General features: G+C 37.9%; 1 protein-coding gene across 2 annotated transcripts in view; it reads left to right on the top strand.

Moving 5' to 3' along the window:
• LOC150078255 (A-type potassium channel modulatory protein KCNIP1-like) overlaps window positions 1–15,449 on the top strand; it is a 272,358-nt gene that overhangs the window by 199,447 nt on the left and 57,462 nt on the right. The gene's annotated exons all lie outside the window — the stretch shown is intronic.

The following is a 15,449-nucleotide window of genomic DNA, read 5'->3' as shown; positions in this document are numbered from 1 at the left end:
CAATTATCGTCCCATTGCAATTACTTCTACTCTTTCTAAAGTAATGGAGAAATCAATTAACCGCCAACTCTTAAACTACCTAGAAACCTTCCGTCTGATCAATGATCGCCAGTATGGATTCCCTCAGTGTCGATCCACTGGTGATATTCTGGCTTATGTTACCCATTTATGGACTAATTCAATGGAAAGGTTTGGTGAAACACAAGTAGTTGCTCTTGACATCTCAAAGGCTTTTGATCGTGTTTGGCATAAAAGTCTTCTAAACAAGCTTCCATCTTATGGTTTGCCAACTGTTTTTAGTAATTGGTTATCCAGTTTTCTCTCTGATCGCTCACTGAGGGTGATGGTAGATGGCTCTCTCTCTGTCTTCTAACTTCTCCACTAATGCCGGTGTCCCCCAAGGTTCAGTTCTTTCCCCCACTCTTTTCCTCTTGAATATCAATGACCTTCTTCCATTGACTGGAAATCCTATCCATAGTTTTGCCGATGATAGCACATTGCATTCAACTTTCCATTTTGAGAAACCTTGTCCAGCTCAATCAGCTTCAAGTTCTCGAAAATCTGCTGCCAATTCCTTAAATGCCGATCTTCAGGTAATTCTGCAGTGGGGCAAAGACAACTTAGTTGATTTCAACCCTTCTAAAACTCAGTCTTGTCTTATATCTCGCAAAAAGGATTCTTCTGCTCCTATGCTTATCTTTAGTGACACTCCGATTTCTAGGCAAAATGATATATCTCTGTTGGGGATTACCCTGACTTCTAATCTCTCTTGGCACAAGCACATTACAAATATTGCTTCCTCTGCATCTAAAAAACTTGGTTTTCTCTTTCGCTCTCGGCGTTACTTTTCTTCCAAACAGCTGCTCACTCTGTATAAATCGCAAATCCGCCCTGCCATGGAATATTGTTCCCACATCTGGGGTGGTGCCCCCAAAACCTCTCTCAGGCTTCTTGATTCCATTCAGAAGAGGGCAGTTAGGTTAATTAATGATTCATCTCTAACAGAGTCTCTCCACTCGCTTTCTCATAGACGCACTGTTTCTGCTGCATGCCTCTTCTACAGATATTTCCATGGGCACTGTTCTTCTGAATTGGCTTCTATAATTCCCGCTCTCTCTTTCAAAACAGTCCGAACACGTGCCGCCACCAGCCAACATCCATTTACTGTCCAACTTCAAACCCACAGAACCAACTTTTCATCTTCCTCATTTATTCATTCAACTGCCGTTTTCTGGAACAACCTTCCTTCATACGTATTTCCTGAAAATTACAATCTACAGAAGTTCAAGTCCAATATCAACAAATATCTTCTTTCGTCTTCTCAACCTCCAACCCAAGCACGGTACTAAGTACTATAGGTTCTAATACCTCTCGTGTTTGGGGTTCTCATAAAAAAAAAATAAGAACCAAGCAGCAACGGGTCTTTCAGAGAGGCACTTAGATGGAACTCAGAAAGCGGCGATCAGGAACACCTGTAGGACAGTAAGAGAGTTCTCCTCGACCAACAGTATCAATAACACAAGCACAGTACCTTATTTAGTAGTCATATGAGCATGAACCATTCAACTATTCTGTGTTCGTTTTTAATAAAATTTTACTGTCGTGCAAATTGAGTTGCAATTTAATTTGGTTAATTGCAAACGGGGTTAAAGGTTAATTGAAAAACTCTGTACAAAATCTTACATAAATTCTTCATTATATAAGCATTATTCCAGTTTATCATTCTCGTAGGGCGGGGGGTTCTCAAACTGTGTGATACTGCGACCCCTTAAAATGCTAAATGAATTTGTGCGACCCCCTCTGCTCTCTGAGTAAAACTAATTATTACATTGAGGTTAAAATTGGGCAGTAAAAATATCCCAATAACTTTGATAGCTAATATTTTATTGGAAATAAACAAAACATATCAAATTTGGAATCAGTAGTAAGAAACATAAACGATTAACTAATGAACAGACATAAAATAAAATTTCACTGAAATACTTTAAGGGCTAAAGCCTCAGGCTGCCAGAGAATTAGACAACGTACAAGTTAGTGCAAACGCATCATATTAGTACGCAGCAAACTCTGAATTAGCAAAAGAGGGGCCAGATAGCCCCGAAACGGTGCCGTCTGGGTGGTGGTATCCGCTGAGAATAAGTAGCAATAGTCTTCTCCTTTGGTGAAGCGTTACTTATTCAAAATAGTGCAATATCATGACAATTCGTTGTGAAGGTATTCACAATATGAAATTTAACTAAACCGATGCTGTTTTTGCTAATTCAGAGTTTGCTGCGAACTAATATGATGCGTTTGCACTAACTTGTATGTTGTCTAATAAAATTTCATTAACTTTAGATTTTTTTACCACGACTACACCTATCAACACTATGATAAAAAGAGAAACAAAACATAATAGTATAAATACCATGTGAGCAGGGAAAGGTGCTTGTGCCTTGTGATTTGGAGAGTGTTAATAATATATTAATGTGATTTGAAGTGATATGTGATATTTGAAGAGATTAATGTGATATGTGATTTGAAGGGTGTTCATAAAAATTTGAGATTTAACCCTCATTTTTACATGAACTAAGATGATTTTTATACATTACACATTCAACTGTATCCAGCTGCGCCCCCTCCCCTCTGAGATGCTTGCAACTCCCCAGGGGGTAGTGTTGCGCCCTACAGTTTGATAAAAGCTTCCGTAGGGTATGATCAGTGACCATATAACATTTAAGTTATTATAACTCTTTAAGGTTTTTTTTAGCATTTTCTAAACTTCTTTTTCACAGCCTCACTTCATTTAAAATATGAGATATTCAGAAGTGCATTTTGTTGAAATAATAAACTACTAACTAGTGGTCCGTTATTTCACAGGATATAGCCATTTTGATATACGTGTTCGTGTTGAGCATTGAGAACCAAATCGTCATTGATGCTAAATACCATTGTCAATATTAATAATAATGTTATCGACGTTCATCCTCTTCATTGAGGTGGAAATGCATGAGCGTCATGAAATGATAACCAACACTTTGCATGGTTTCACGTATGTTCTATCTACTAGTTGTGCTTGCTCGTTTGTCAGCTTTCTCTCGCATCACGTTCCGGTAACAAGGTCAAAACGCATTTGGTGTAAGTGTAGTGCATTTAGGATTCTTCGTCATATGACATCCCGTCTACTTTCTTTTCCGGAATAAAAAATACTCGTCTGGTGTTTATCTTGTTAAATAAATAAATAAATTTTTCTGTTTATACTCCGGGACGACCAAACGGTCAGAGGAGTTCACAAATAGACAGAATACAAGAAACAGCACCGTATTCAGCAGTCAAGGGCTTGAACCCCGGTCACTCAAGGCACGTGTACTTATGCACCCGCGCGCTCGTCCTCGTTAAAAGTTTCTAAATCGTTCATATATTTACATGTTCATTAACCTTATTCTATTTACAAAAATGTTAATCTGATAACGAAACACTTATATTGTTGTTTTTTGCCTTTTATAACTGTCCATTAGTGTCTCCCATACAAGATTCCAACAGTAGTCTACCAACATATTTGGATCCCATTTTTCCTGGTATCTTTTTTCCATTTGAGAAATATCGATGAAATCTTTCACCGTATTCATCGGAGACCGCTCCCAAATTTTTAGGAAAAAAATCTAAATGGAAATGTAGGAAATGAAGCTTTAACGACAGGTCTTGGTTTTCGGTCATTAACCTACGATATTTGAAAACTGAGGGTGATGAGAAATTTTTAAGCACATATCTGAGTTTTTTAACATATTTCTTACGAGAATCTGTCGAAATTATTTCAGGAAGGAAATTGATGACGACCAGTGTTATAGCATACGGTTTTTGCAGTGATTCTGTAGCGCTAGAGATATCTTAAATAACGATATTAAAAAATTTATATTGTTAAAATGATACTTCAACTTTCCTTAATACAGCCTCACTTCACATATGGAATCATCTCATGGGGTACGACCAGTCAAGATAACCTTACGTGAATCAATTCAATTATCAATCGATGTGTTCGTTCAATCTTGGGCCTTCCCTAGAATGCATTGGTGACTTCGAGATATAAGGAAGCGAGACTCTTAAGCATCTACCAACTGATACAAAACGTTGAGGCGGTCTTTGTCTACAATGCTTTGAAAACACCAAACTTTCCTCCTCTCTTCAGATAATTTTTTATAACAATAGAAGAAGAAGGAATAACATATAATTTAAGAAATGAAGCGAACCTGAAGGTTTCGCTTTTTAGAAAAGCCATAGGTCAGAAAAATATAAAATACAGAGGCGCAAAAACCTGGAATAATCTTCCTGAAAACATCAAAAATGCCATTTCACTAAACAAGTTCAAGAAGCTCCTAACTGAACACATCACCAGGGATGTCTAATCTAAATCACCTTCCACTCAACTCCTGAACTTGCATACCAGTTTGGAAATTATGTAAACATTGGCTTCTATAATTCCCGCTCTCTCTTTCAAAACAATCCGAACACGTGCCGCCACCAGCCAACATCCATTTACTGTCCAACTTCAAACCCACAGAACCAACTTTTCATCTTCCTCATTTATTCATTCAACTGCCGTTTTCTGGAACAACCTTCCTTCATACGTATTTCCTGAAAATTACAATCTACAGAAGTTCAAGTCCAATGTCAACAAATATCTTCTTTCATCTTCTCAACCTCCAACCCAAGCACGGTACTAAGTACTATAGGTTCCAATACCTCTCGTGTTTGGGGTTCACATAAAAAAAAAAAAAAAAAAAAAACACGTTGAAGGAATAGCTGTCAAAAAGCTTGTAACACTCTACGCAATTATTTAATAATTTTTTTCTTTCATACTTGTTATTGTAAAAGTACTCACAATGTAATTATAAGTACTGTTGTTAACCACGCGACATGTGTGGTTGGTTTACGAAGTCTCTGTAATGGAATGTAGAAATATGTCCGATTCATGGTGTATCTGGTTTTATTGTTATCTTTTTCAAAGGGAACACCCCCTAAAAAGCCTCTGGCTTATGTGTTCTCCCGCCCTTCTTGCTGTTATCTCCCAACAATTGTAACACAAAATAGGGATAAATAAATTATCAATTATCAACTGCCCCTGAAGTTATCTAATTCTATTTTTAAAACTTTTTGGGCAAATGAATCTATATGTTTAATTTTATTTATTACCTTTATTTATTACCTGAAAGATACATGTTGCACAAAAATTAAACATAAAGTTCTAATCAATTTATAATTAATTATAAAGTAAACACAAACCAAGACATTCATCCTACTCACAGCCACATTTTTTTTTTTTTTTTTTCTTTTCAATTTGAACATCGAGATTTTAAGCTGCCCAGTGCACACAGTTATGAAAATAACACATCTACCGTATTTAATTCGCAAACTGCCTCTTCACACCGAACACTTTGGTTGAGAAAATTGTTGCTGTTTTTGCTATCGTCATTCATTACACGAAACTTTGCAAATTGCATACACCCATCAAAAGCATCCTCACTGAGAGTCTAAACTGATTTAGGTGTATAGAGGCCCGAATCCTGTGCACATTAAAATCTTCCAAAGGAGGATCTTAATCCAGACAACAGATACAATAATAGACGAATAGCAGTTGGAGAACATTTAGAACTGTTGAGCATTAGCAGAGGATGTATTCCCCACCATTATTCGTATTCTTCATTACCAGTAAGTTGCAGCTCAATGGCTTCCAAGGTTACTGAAAAAACAGAACTTGCTAATGGGATTATTATCGCCTGGGCATTTATCATCTTTCTAACATTATCTTAAAGTAGAGTCAAGCTTTCCAGTATTTCGTGGAAACTTCCTCAGTCTCCATGAGAAAAGAAATGGCGATCCCACATTTGTGTAAAAAAAGTTATGGTAACTATTTTTTCCTATCACAATGCTCTTTTGCTATTAGACTTTAAAAAAACTGATGTCAACGTTTTTAAAAACTAAGGAATTACGCAGCATTAATAGCAAGAGTCTCACGCAGAGACTGGGGATTAAACAGAAAAACCCTGTCCCTGTACTACAAAGCAATTTTCATCCCAGCCATTACCTACGGATCCCCGATATGGTACAAAAAAGCAGGAACAGTAGTAAATAAAAGACAACTGGACACAATCCAGCGTAGGATTATGCTCATCATCTCTCGGGCATGCAGAACAGGGAGCACGCACGCCCTCCAAGTCTTGACAGGAGTCCTCCCACTGGACCTGCAGGTAACTCGCTGCGGGCTCATGTACCACCTGTCTAAGGGAACACCCACTACAATCTATGGACTCACCCTAGAACCAAACAACAACCGCAAAGCAGAAAACCATAGAATCGTGGCTCACCTGCTACAGCTGTGGCAGGACAGATGGACAGCATCAAACAAAGGCGAAGTGACGAAGAGATTCATACCACTGGTTGCCAAGACGTATCCAAAAGTTCCCCGTGGTTTAACCCGGGATTAAATGTAACCTACTTACTAACGGGCCATGGCCCATTCAAGGCAAAATTGAACGTGCTGGGTATAACGGAGGAGCTAACTTGCACCTGCGGTGAGCCTGAAACATGGCATCATATAATGCACGACTGTGAGTGCTATGAGGAACACAGAAGCGTGCTAATAACTAAAATACAGTACATACCAAAAAACAAAGAACACCATCTCTTGGACACAGAAGACGACTACGCGGCTTTCAGCCAAATTGCACGAGAAGTCTTCGACCGAAGAAGAACGGAAATTGCCATCCACAATGAACGAAAGTAAATTACATACTCGAAGAAAATCGAACACCCCACAAGACTGCAAAGAGCAAGAGAAAATCAAAATGAGCATGGAAGAAGACAACCCCGACCAAAGTGAGGCCACAAACGGATCAAAGGACCCAACAGGACCCTACAAAGATCAAGAAAATAGCAAAGTGACAAGTAACCTGGTCAGACACAGCCACTGGAACTACCAGACGAAGATGAGTACATGCAAACAAACCAAGTGACAAAAAACGCGGACTGGACATAAATGCAGGAACTACTTGCAGACGCCATATGGCGGTCTGGGTGAATAGGACTCCCTAGTCCTATTCACCTTTAATCCCCAGGCAGGGGGAGACGGTTTCCTGTACCCTCCCCTGCCACTCCCCGCTTCTCTACTCCTGGTGGGGCATGGGCCTGCCCCCACTGCTTTTGGGGACACCTACTCTATGGTCCCCATACTTCTGGCTTTTCCCCCCAGTCTTTAGCCTCCCTCCCCTACTCTGTCTATACACCAGCGCATGTCCCACACAATGTTAAAAATTAAAATATGCCCAAATTCAAACCGCGCACGCAAAACTCTTTCGGCTTAAACCTTTTTCAGCGATTATTTTATTTTATTATTTTTTTATTTATTATTTATTTTTTTGTATTGTAATATATATATATATATTTTAGGCCCTAGCCACTGAAATATAAGGAAACTAGGTGGCAGGGCCTGCCAGAGAAAAATATCAACTACTGGGTACCTGGTCTGCCTCCACGAGGCTAAGTGTGGACAACGTAGGGCCCCAGCAGGGGTCTAGTGGCTAAATGGCCAGAAGAAGAACGATACACAACACTGCACTTACAAAATCCATACACTTTTAAATTTCTGGCCTTTACAGTGAACTGTTACACCTACAATGAAAGCAACGCGGAGTTAGGGGAAACCCCCGGTGCTAGACACGAATACACTTTACAATTTTTCAACGTTTTAAACGATATTCCCAGATTTTGAACCGTCTGCGCCTCAGTATGAAACGCATAAGATCTTCCAAAGGAGAATCTGACAGAGAGAATCATTCTCTTTTGTGATAATGCACATCAACACGTTGCTAATCCAATTCAGGCCTTGCTTCAGAGGATGTGCTGAGAAGGCACCCAAACATTGTGCGTACAGCTTGGAATTGTCACCACACGACTTTCACGGTTTTGGCCAATTGAAAAAAAAAAAAAAAAAAAAAAGAAATGAAAACTTTCAAAAGAAATCATTTCAGTTTAGGTGCTGAAGTCAAACAGCCATCAAAGAATAGTTCCGCAAACATCCGAAAGAATTTTTTGAAGAGGAGTACATGGATTAGTGAAGCAAATGGGATGTATTGTCTGTTCAGGATAACTTTTTAAAATTAAAAAAAAAATTAAATATTCTAAAAATGTTTCAATATGTTTCATTTAAAATGTTTCAATATATGTTTTATTTAAAATGTTTCAATATACGTTTTATTTAAAATGTTTTAAATATGTTTAAGTTTAACAATAATATGTCTAATAACTACGAAGGTCGTAGATATCTTAGTTTCTTAACGCATTCATGTCTCTTTTGTATAATTTCATTTATAGCATTTTTAATTAAACGCTAAGCGTGAGCATGTTCGCTGAGAGAGAGAGATCATATTCACGATTATTTTTATTTAAATGCTTCCGTTTCTTTTAATTTTTTACTCTGTTATATTTCATTAAGCATCACCATAGGCTATCAAGGTGAACTAAGAAAATTATCGTGCTCAGTTTCGAAAGGAGTTGTTATTTGTTATTTGGTTTTTAGGAGCATTAGCAACTAAGGCCATATTGCTCCGGGATATGCGGTGGTCATTCCCTGACCTTTCCGCATTCTCCGTATTTGGTGGTGACGGGCTCGAACCCCGGTCTAATCAAGAAGCGTGTGCTATGCACTGCTGCTCCTTCCCACCTGGCTACGGAGGCGCCGTTTCGAAAGGAAAAAACGAAACTTGTTTTTATTAATCACATAAGGTTCAAGCAAAGGAGGGTGGAAAGACGCATGCTGAGGATACCCTGAGGGGCAGAAAGACAAAATTTTGAGAGAGAAAAACAGGGGAAAATAAGACAACAGTCCGTATTAAGCGCTGAAAGTGTAAATAGGTGAACCTACTGCAACACGTAGTAAAGGAATGGAAACCAATTGATGAAAAACGAGGAGTAAGGACTAGAAAGAGATGGAGAGATGAAATCCAGAAAATGAAGGGAATGCAATAGATGGGGATAGAGCAGCCAGGCAAGTAATGAGAGACACCGGAGAGATCGTCCAACGATGGACTGACATCTGTTGAAAAATAAGATAGGTTGGAAACAAAAGATAACCTAATACACCAGCGTCCTAAAGGTAAGGAGCAAGAACAAACATGGAAATCATGTTTAAATACAAATTAAAAACAGAACAAATATCATATTGCAACATCTAAAAAAAAAGCTTCTTGACTGAATGTCTAAGAGTATGAAGAAGGTTGTTTATGCATTGGTAATGCACTTCCATCATTTCTACTACCCAGGTAGTAAGGTGGTATTCGCCAAGAATAAGTAACATTAGTCTTCTCCACTGGTGAAGCCTTACTTATTCAAAGCAGTGCAATACCATGGCAACTCGTTGTGAAGGTATTCACAATATGAGATATAATTAAACGATGCATGCATACTGGGTAGTAGAAGTGATGGAAGTGCATTACCCATGCATAAACAACCTTTTTCATAATTTAATATGTTGCGCACAACTTTGTTTATAGGAACAGACAGATTGTTTTGTTTCATAATGAGAGCGAGTAATAAAGTAAAATAAAATAACCTATTTTCGAAACCTCAGTTATCGCTCGCACTATCGATTTCATGACCATACTGGAAAAAATGTCATAAAGACACTACATGAGCAGGAAAGCAATAGGGAATGAAGGCATATCAAACGTAATCGGGTGGCTGAACGTGACTGGCAGCGTTGTGAGCAGAGTGGGCAACCAAGACAGATACCCATCCTCGTTTTATCTCTTCGAAGGTAAGACAGGTGGCCATTCTCGTTTTATCTCTTCGAAATTAAAACAGGTAGCCATCCTCGTTTTATCACTTCGCAGTGTCATAGAGAAGCATGACACTAAGGGTACAGCGATGGGAAAGTAATTTGCCACTGAGCGGCGGTCTACGGGGGAACCATGAGGACCCAGAGATGGCACTATATTTATTTAGGGGGCATATGTATATATTGGATTTCCCCTGTGCACCATATAATCTCGCTTTTTCTACATAATGAAAACCGTTAGGTTTTCATTATCTAATAAAAGGCTTTGATTTATTTACATTTTCTATTTGTTCCTTCACTTTAGACCACTAGGGTAGTTCTTAAAAAAAATCACATATAATAACATAATTCGGTGCAGTTAGGAAAAAAATGGGCAAGTGATGTAACTCAATAATTAAATCACTTGACTATAACTGAAAATGGCTCGCATTATTTAGCTAACAAAAAAAATTCTTTTTTTGTTCGTTACAATTCGCAAATGACGGAAGTATAATATCAAAGCAATTAACAAATTATTTACTCATAACCAAAGCCTCATTGATATTAACTTAGCAGTAATTAATTTTTAAGCGTTCAGTCACTGAAACAAAGATGCAGTAGTTCAATTAAGAATAATGAAATACTTAGGAGGGCGCGAGTGTCTTTACAAGTGGATGCAGCGAAATTCGAACCCTAATAAATATAAGTTTTTACCATTTTATTTACTTGATGGCCATGTTATATCGTGCTTTATAAGTAGCTTTATAGACCTAGTTATTATTATTTTTAATAGAGAGATTCTGTAGGTTACTACTTAATATACGTAAAACCGTTGTTTCGTTCGAATTTTACTTTTTAGTATTTTTCTTAATGATATATCTGCTTGTCTACAGAAAGCCAAATTCAAAATGCTTACGTACGCTGATGACATGAAATTGTACAAAGAAATTAATCAGTCTTTGGATTGTGAAGAGCTGCAAAAAGGTATTTAATTAATATATCAATGGGTTAAAAGTCATGGACTAGATGTTAATATTGATAAATGTCATGTCATTACCATTTCAGATCCTCATAAACAATTTGCCATCTGTTACAATTACACTTTAGAATCTTTGCATATTAACAGAACTCATGAACTAAAAGATTTAGGAATTTTAAGAACTAGTAATGGCTCTTACACAACTTATATTAATAAAGTAACTGCCAGGGCCTCTAAATTACTTGGCTTAATCAAAAGGGTTTGTTTTGACTGTTTGCTCTGGCATCCCAAAACTTGCTTATACATCATATGTTCGTCCAATTCTGGAGTACGCAACACAAGTGTGGACCCCTTTTGGTATAAATAATATTAATACACTCGAAAGGGTTCAAAAATCTCTCATCAGATTCTTAGTTTATAAATCAGATTTAGACTATTTTATGTTTAAATATAAAGATTGGTGTAAAATTTTTAACCTTCCCATGTTAAGTGTTAGAAGGAATAAGTTTGACTGCTTCCTTCTACATTAGATTATTCAAGGCAAAATAGATGCTCCACTGCTACTATCATGTATTAACTTCAATTGTCCACCTAGGCCTTTGAGGGAACATAAATTATTTCTCATCTCCAAATTTAGGACAAATCATCTTAAATTTGAATTTTTCAACAGAATAGCTGCTTTGTTAAATGAAAATAAAATTGATATTTTTATTAATAAAACTAGTGTTTTATTAATAAAAATTTTATTAATTAATAAAAATGAATATCGCAAACTGTTGTTTTAGCCCATTCATGTTTTGTATTAATTATTTAGATTTTAACTTTACTGAAGTTTTTTTTACTTTTATATGTCATGTTGTTATTATTATATTTCAAACTGTTTTTCACAAATGTAAGACTTTTTGCTGTTTTTTGTGATTAAAAAAAAAATCTTGCCGCCATTGTTATAGCAGAAAGTGAGTGGTAGGGAATTCAAATTTTTAATTTGCATTCCCTACCACTCTCTTTCTGCTGGTAAATATGTAGCTAACTTAAAACTAGGTTGCGTAGTACGTATCACTGCATTTAGAAATCTATTAGATAGTGTAGTATCAATAATTGATTTTCACTGTATTCAATCGGATATCATGCCCCAGACTACAGCAGCAAAACAAGGCACAAAATAGCAGGAGTGCTGTGGCTCGGGGGGGGGGCCGAAGGGGGCGGTTCTCCAATGCATCACAGCCTCAAAAAATGTGCAGCTTGTGAAATGTTTGCAGACTATCTGGAACAGGACATGATCTAGCCAGGGATGATGTATTTGTGCATACTAGGTGCAGAGAGCGTCAAGAAATTAGGCGCCAACTCAGCGTTCTGATGGGCGCCTATGAGAGGTTCGAAGAGTCAGGTAGATACCTTCGAAAGTATTAAAGTGGGGGACCCATCAAGCTCTCAGCTGCGCAACTCAACGCCAGAGCTCCCTCTTATGCATCAGGCTACACAGCGGAAATCTACAAGGCAGAATGCGTTGGTCCCACAGGAGATGGTTATTGTCGGTGACTCCATTGTCAGGTAGACAGGTAATATATTGTGTAAAAAGGATAGGTGGAATAGGACCAGGGTATGTCGATGCTATCGAGGCAGTGTTAGGTGGGTCGGAAAACTGCTAACTTAGGGGGGGATCCACACAGACTAAAAGATTAACAGTAGCCGCAAGCAAGGGTGAATGTGATTCTTGCACTGCTTCTATTAGAATAGAGGGCGGAATGCTGGAGTTTCCAGGGACGGTGGGAGTCATCACGGAACAAATAAATACATGGGCTGTGTTAGGGTAACTAAGATTAAGAATAGGTGCCTGTAGACTTGCATGTGTACCAATGCTAGGAGTATAGTAAATAAATTTGATGAATTTGAAGTGATGGTCAAGACATCAAAGGCGGATATTGTTAGGATATCAGAGACGTGGTGTCACACAGATATAAACATGTTGGGCAGACAACTTGCGTGATCGAGACCTGCTAATATTCGTAAAATCGGACAAATACTAAATTATTGTGATTTTGAATTTAGACAAATAAAATAATAAATAGGATATTAAGAAATATTAAAATATTATATTTTTATGTCAGGAAATCTCTTACCTGGGATATTTTTCAGGAATAACTGCATCCACATAAGATATAATCAGAATAGGTGAAAATTATTTCAAAGACCTGCTTAAAGATGGAAGAACCTTGCAACAAGACAAAGGAATAAAAACAAGCTTTAACCCTAAATACATGCATGGCGAATAATTGAAAGTATAATGAGAGATTACCCGAAGCTTGATGGGAGCTTTTCGTTTATACCATCTTCAAAGTGTAAGAGAACATGTGCCGAAGGCCATATTTATAACCCGGACAGTCCAAAAAAAAAAAAAACAAAACTATTATTTTTAGGCCACCCGAATAATTAAATTCATCTGCCGTGTTGCGTGTGCCTTATGTCTGTTAATTGCGCGTGTTCTATGGTCGATTTGTCTGTTTTGATGGACGAAAAACCTCAGTTTCTGGGGGGAAAACCTTGCTATCTACGCCTGAGACCGGCTAACTCAGCCACGGAGTGACCCCGGCATGTTCCATTGCCGTATTTCAAAAGCGTGAGATGGGGGGGATGAGTAAGTAGGCGAAAGGAAGAGAAGCAGGATAGAAGGAAAAATTCCCGCACACTCGTATTTCACTAATAGATTTGGGAATTTGAAAATCCAGGGATTTAGAAGAGCTTAAAGGTCATTTAGAGGAAGCAATATGAAGGCCTCCACTCGGAAATCCGGATGCATGACTACCCGACCCCGTTAGTAAAGGTCCTGAATGAGGGAAGAGGGCTGTTCTTTCTTAATATCCTATTTGTTATATTTATTATTTTATTTGTTTAAATTCAAAATGAGGATACAGATTCTGTACAAGACAAAATCACAATAATTTACCATTTGTCCGATTTTACGAATATTAGCGGGTCTCGATCACACGAGTTGTCTGTCCAATATGTCTAGTACAGTTTCCAGACAATAGGATTCCTATAATTTTTTTTATACAATGTCAATGTCTCTAACAGATATAAGCAGTGCAAAATTGGAATTTGGAGAGTACAATGTGTACAGGAAGGACAGGAAGGGAAGAGGGGTTATGCTGTTAATTAAGAAACACATAAAATTTAAGGAAGTGCATCCAATTGACATAGATGATCAGTGCAATGTTGAATCAGTTTGGTGTGACATAAGCACAGGGAAAGCAAAAAATAGGGTAGGAGTTTGTTATAGGCCTAATGACTCTGACGAGTACAATGAACAATTATACAGAGAAATAGAATGGGCCAGTAAATCAAAGTGTCTTATAATGAGGGAATTTAACTTCCAAGATATAGACTGCAACTTGTGGGTTGGTCACTCGAGCACCAGCAAAACTTTTGTGGATTTACTGGATTATTGTTTTCTACAGCAGCACGTTAGAGACGCAACCTGAGAGAGTAATACTCTGGATCCAGTTATCAGTAGTGATCATTCGTGCATTAAGAATTTGCAGATAAAGGAACCACTAGGTGGCAGTGATCACAGTGTATAGTGTAAGTTCACAAAGGGGGGGAGAGATCTAATAATTACAGACCAGTTAGTTTAACTTCTGTTCCGGGGAAAATAATGGAGTCACTGATGAAATATGCATTGCAGGATCATCTAGACAAGGCTGCAGTAATAATTCAAACACCGCATAGGTTTGTAAAGGGAAAGTCTTAAATTTTATTGGATACTATTATGTGGCTACAAAAGAACTGGATGCAAAAAATAATTTTGATATCATATATTTGGATTTCAGAAAAGCTTTTCACGCTATTGCGCATGGAAGACTACTGTACAAATAGGAGCAGTATGGTATTAAGGGTAAGTTGCTACAATGGATAAAAGGGTGGTTGAGGGGGAGAAGACAGCGAGTGCTAATCGATGGACGCTGTTCTTCGTGGACTAATGTTTTTAGTGGAGTCCCCCAGGGTTCGGTGTTGGGCCTACTGTTGGTTTGTAAATTTATCAATGATATTGATGAAGGTATATCAGGGTTAATGTCGAAGTTTGCAGATGATACAAAGGTTGGCAGGATTGTCAATGACAGTGTGCTACTGCAACAGGATCTAGAAAAGCTCGGCAGATGGGCCGAGAAGTGGCAACTGAAGTTTAACTTCGACAAATGCAAAGTACTGCATATGGGTAGAAGAAACCCCAGAGAAACGTACCAACTGTGTGGCAGTACACTTAGGGTGGTAGAAAATTAAAAAGTCAGATATGAAATTTTTAGAGCAGTGAAGACAGGCTGCCAGAGCAGGTCTTGGGATATTGTCAATGATATACAGGAATTTTGCTAGCAGGGAAAAGGAGGTGATTATCCCTTTGTATAAGGTAACGGTAAGGCCATGCCTTGAGTACTACTGCGTACAGATCTGGAGGTCTCATTTTAGATATAATCATAGAGGGTTCAGAGAAGGGCAACAAGATTGATGAGGAGAAAGAAGGTCTTACCAAGAAAAGCTTATTGCTGCAATCAGACCACCTGCGAGTTGATCTGATTGAGGTATAAGGCCTTGAATGGGTTGACCAGACTCAATTCTGATGGGATTCTGGCCATAAATTCAAATTGAGGAAAGATAGTTATAGAATAGATGTGCGGAAATTTGCCTTTA

Source organism: Mastigoproctus giganteus, chromosome 11, assembly GCF_048544385.1.
Source record: "Mastigoproctus giganteus isolate SK-2022 chromosome 11, ASM4854438v1, whole genome shotgun sequence".
Lineage (NCBI taxonomy): Eukaryota > Metazoa > Arthropoda > Arachnida > Uropygi > Thelyphonidae > Mastigoproctus > Mastigoproctus giganteus.
This window is presented reverse-complemented; position numbering and strand designations above follow the sequence as displayed.